The sequence below is a fragment of the Plecotus auritus genome, assembly GCF_963455305.1.
Source record: "Plecotus auritus genome assembly, chromosome: 12".
In the NCBI taxonomy this organism is placed as follows: domain Eukaryota; kingdom Metazoa; phylum Chordata; class Mammalia; order Chiroptera; family Vespertilionidae; genus Plecotus; species Plecotus auritus.
This window is the reverse complement of record NC_137778.1, coordinates 3168658-3173613: the sequence shown is the minus strand read 5'-3', so window position 1 is coordinate 3173613 and position 4956 is coordinate 3168658. Positions and strand designations below refer to the sequence as shown.

General features: G+C 49.3%; 1 long non-coding RNA gene across 1 annotated transcript; it reads right to left on the bottom strand.

The window, feature by feature from the left end:
* Positions 1–1860: 1860 nt before the first annotated feature.
* On the bottom strand, positions 1861–3119 carry LOC308237630. The gene is made up of 2 exons (XR_013959451.1): positions 3048–3119; positions 1861–2740 (listed from the first exon to the last, which is right to left on the bottom strand). It is a non-coding gene; the product is annotated as an uncharacterized lncRNA (long non-coding RNA).
* Positions 3120–4956: the final 1837 nt, after the last annotated feature.

Sequence of the window (4956 nt, the reverse complement as noted above, 5' to 3'; positions counted from 1 at the left end):
GCTGGCCATGCCCCCGGGCAACCCAAGCGGAGGCCCTGGGATCTGGGATTTATTTATCTTTTATAATTGAAACTTTGTAGCCAAACCTCCTGCTCGCTCCGTGGTGGCAGCCATTTTTGTTGAGATTTATTTATCTTCTATAATTGAAACTTTGTAGCCTTGAGTGGAGGCCTGGGCGGGCCAGGGTGTGTGGAAAGCTTGGCTTCCTCCATTGCCAGGGAAACCCAAGCCTCCTGCTCTCTCCGTGGCTGCAGCCATCTTGGTTGGGGTTAATTTGCATACTTGCTCGGATTGGCTGATGGGTATGGCTTGTGGGTGTAGCAGAGTGATGGTTAATTTGCATATTACTCTTTTATTAGATAGGATTTGTCCAGTAGGCATTACAGTCAACTTGAATTTGTCAGACTGTTCATATTCAAAGTGTAAAACTCAGGAGTTCAAGTTGCAAGTTTATTGTTGTAGCAGCTAGAACATCCCAGTGGTCCCTACACCTGTCATCGTCCTTGCTGGCTATTGAATAAGAACTCTCGGTGGCAGGAGGTTTTGCTCTTTTGTCAGCACTGGGATGCCACAAAATACTAACATGGGTCTGATGCACATTTAAAGTTTCACACCTAAAAAGACAAGATGTTCTTCTCCATTTTCAGATTTTTCAATGTAGCAAAATAGAGTTTGGATGAATCAGGGGATGTAATTAATCTTATTTTGCAAAAAGCTTTTGTAAACTTTCCACATAGAAAGTCATTTTAAAACCGAGGTGTCCTGGAACTGAAGCTGGAATGCGGGGGGAGAGGGGGGAGCATGGTGCTGATGTGGAATCAGTAGGGACCAGAAATAAAGGGTCGAGATAAAGGCCCTTGTGGGATGGTGGCCGGGGTGAAGGCTGGCCCACCTTTAAATAATCTTGAAAATTTACCATTTGTAGAGGATAGTATGGTACTCCAGGAGGGAGATGCTGGGATAAAATGTGGGAATGTCTGTTATTATAGTTAAGGGACAAAAATATAACCAATCAATCAAAAGGATTTTGCTCCTCTCTGCATTTTATTGGGCAGTTATCCCAGGCTAGGTAGGTAGTTTTAGGCATTTTGACCTACGTCGGTTTGTGAGATATCACTTTTTCGTTTTTACCGATGAAGAAACCGAGGCTTATTATGTTTCTGTAGCTTATCCAAGGGACCAGAGCCTGTATGCGGTGGAGGTGGGACTTTGCTTTGGAACTTTATTCCAAAGCTTCTTTATACCAATATCTTCCCATGGAAATCCTTTACATACTCTTACAGGAGAGATTCTGAAGTGAGCGTTACAGTTTAGGGGAGACACCCAAAGATGGGTACAGATGAGTGGTTCTCGCTCAGCGGGGCCAGAAGCTATCCCGGGAAGTCTACACCTTCATGTGGCACCGAGCACTGAATCTGCAAGCGGGAGCTAGCGGGCCAGCGCCTCGGCGATGCTGTGCTCAGAGAGATGGAACACATTGAAATCATTGTTGAATCATGGTTTTTGGAACCATATTTTTTTTAATCAATAGTTATTGGCAGTTTCATTAGTTTCATCTGAGGGTGTTGACTTTTTAAATTGTGAAATGGCATTTTCAGTCTTACATGGAAAGGAACCACTATTGTAAGTTATTCTCTATTAAGTGTGCTTATTACTTATTTAAGTGTCTTTATTTTATTAGGAAACTGGGCTAGGTGCTGGTAATGCCAAGAAGATTAAGACTCACTCTCTCTTCCCTGTGACTGCATATGTTTCCCGGCTGTTTCAGGTGTCAAAGCCAGGGGCAGACAGTGTGCCAGGCGCTCCGGAGCCTCCTCTGAGGAAAGGGTTTTAACCCTGACGTTTCTCTCTTTATTTAAATTAAGTTTATTAGCATATAGTTTATTTTTAAAATGAATACATCTATTTTAAATGTACAGTTTCTTTTTTTATTTCAGAGGGGAAGGGAGAGGGAGAGATAGAAACATCAAACAGTGACCTCCTGGTTCATATGTCGACACTCAACCGCTGAGCCACACCAGCCAGTCACTATGTGGTTTGATAAGGTGGCGAAACGGCAGCAGGTGTTAGACCTCGGTTCAGTGACCTCGGTACTTGAGTCCTGGCTGAGAAAACATTCAGGGCCCAGACTTAAACTACAAGAGGAAGTTTATCTAGAAAGTCAGGTAAACGAAGGAGCCATAGAAAAAATGGGCCTAGGAAGCGAGTTACAGAGACAAAAGAAGGGCCCTCAGAGCTTAGGAGAGAGAGGAAAGAGGGAGGAAAGGTGCCAGCATGCCGAGAGAGAGAGAGAGAGAGAGAGAGAGAGAGAGAGAGAGAGAGAGAGAGAGAGAGGACACTGGAGAGGGACAGGGAGAGGGAGAGAGAGGGAGACAACCCCATCCCTGTCTGAAGAACTTTATCTGGAGGTCTCAGGGGAGGATCTCGGTAGAATATTCCTTCGCTTTCCAGGTGTGCCCCTCATGGTCTCCACTGATTGGTCAGCACCAGGCAGGAGGTCATTGGTGATGCTGGTCCTGATGTCGCCATGGTGTCGCGCTCCCTCTGATTTTGCTGCTTCTCTGGGCTGGGAGCTGGTGTCATCTCCAGGGGCTAATGCCAAGCGCAGTGGTCCTGCAAGGGCTTGTCGTTTTGCCGTTTCCGCCCTGGTGACCTTCCGCCCTGGCGACCTTCCGCCCTGGCCTATTGTTTGTCCTCGGCTCAGGCCTCGCTGCCTCCTGCAGATCTATGTTGCCACTCCCTAGTCAAGATTTAAAATATTTCCCTCAACCCTTCCCAGTGAACCTCCTCCCTCTCCCCACCATCCTTTGAGGCCTACACAATCACTGCTATGTTTGTAACTACAGACTAACCTTTCTGTTCTAGAACATGGTACCACGTACATTGTCAGAGAGTGCTACAGACTTCCTTTAAGGCTGGAAGAGCACTGAGAGTCTGGGGAATTGGGGATCTGACATAGCAAGGGCCCAGCCATATAGATGAGTACCTCAACTTCTTTGTTCAGGAGGGAGGCAGGGGGTGGGAAACAGCAGCTCTGAAAACAGTACCTGGCGGAAGATCCGCAGGTTCCAGGGTGTTGGACCGGCGACAGCTACAGTCAACAAAGCACTGGGCTCTGGCTGCAAAACTCAACAGGCATTTCAGTAAAGAGCTGATTATCGGATGAAGTAGAATCTTGGGGGCAGACTGAACACCACTGGGATCAAAAGTCAGGTTACCCTTGACACCCAGACACACCTCTTTAAACCTTACTTAATCTCCCAATAAGGTCTATGATGCTCTTATTTATAATAATTTTGAATGATTATTATAGAAATAGAACCACACGCCCATCTTCCCTAAATTGTAAGCTTCTTGCGAGCAGAGACCACACCTTATGTATTTGTACCCAGGGCCAAGGACGCTGTCTGGAGATCGCCCACAACCATAAATGTTGAAAGAATTCAATGCTTTAAACCAAGCATGTCAAACTCAAAGGCGAACACGGGCCAAATAAGCCAGGCCGGCCGAGTTTGACGTGCTTGCTTTAAACACACTGTAGCATTTTCTGATCATCTTTCCGTGCCAGCTTTTCTAAAATTACAAAAACCGAGATTTCACTGGCAGTAATTACATTCAGTGAGTTTAAGCTCACATTTACTTTTAGTTTACTTTTGAAAAGGCCCAGGAGCTAATGATCTGTAATATCGTCCCTAGATTGAAGTCCTCCCTTGGTAGGTAGCGGACAGTGGGAGAGGAAGACTGACTGCTGGTGAAACTCCTGTCACTTCGCTACTTCTTTGACAGCTACCCCTTGAGCTATTCCTATAATGTGCCTCCAACCGCCAGGCTGCCCTTGGGAGGCTGTGGGATTACGGCTGCACACATGCACAGACAGGACTCACCTCTGCAGGAGAGAGGACGGGACCACGCTCAGGGCAGTCTCCCCGAGGAGGAATGCAGCATGTCGGCAGCAGGAAGGAATAACCCTGTCACGGTATAAGCCCCGGCTCCCTGCGCGGCTCCGAGGCGGTTCCTCCCGGCGGGGAGCAGTGTGTCCCCATCACGCGCCGCTGAGACACTTCAGAAATGCGTCCCTAAGGGGACTCGCTCCGTGGGCCTGCCTTCCCCGCAGCTCCCACTGCTCCTTACAAAGCCCACTTGTGCTGGATGCTTTCCACTCGCCCAGGAAGCGTCTGTGGAGACTGCCCTGCGCCTACCTGTCCAGGTGGCTTCTCCAGGTTCCTTCCGCGGGTCAGTTACCCTGGCCACGCCGCCCGCAGCACTGCACGGAGGACCCAGAGCTAGAGGCGACACGCGGAAAGTTCCACTCAGTCCCGCGCGGGACCTGGCCCCTGCCTCTGCTGCATCCCGCTCCAGATGCCCCGCCCTCTCACGTCACCGTGACGTCACACCGCCCCAAAGCACTGGAGCAGCGAGGCTGGCAGTTCCCAGGCGCCCAGGAGAAGCCGGAAAGTGCTTGTCACCCGCGGTCAGGTCAGCAACAGCCTGACGTCACCAGCCCCTGTCACTCGCCCTTCATGTCGTCACCTGGGCTTCGGTCATCTCAGAGCACCCCCAGGAGAAGGTGGGTGCAGCACAGCAAGGTGTGAGAGACCATCAGTCCGTTGCTCCATTGTTTAGTACTAGTTCCTGTTTGCTCATAGGGATGGCTGGGGAAAGCTCTAGGCTCTCCTTGGAAATAGGAACTAATCAAGTCCATGTCATCATCTGTCGGAAGAGAGGACTGCATTGAAATAGCCTGTGGATCTGTGCGTGCCTGTATGGCTCTAGCCTGCGGGCACTTGGTCAATCAGGCCTGCTCTGGAGGCCCGCCTTTGCCCCGGACACTGGGCCAGAAGCACAAAGGCAGAGCTCACACCTGGAGGATGCATGGATGACATTCTGTCATCCCAGAAAGGTCTGAGTGCGCTCTGTCACGTCCCAGTTTCTGTCTTTACCGTTTGTTGTTACTCA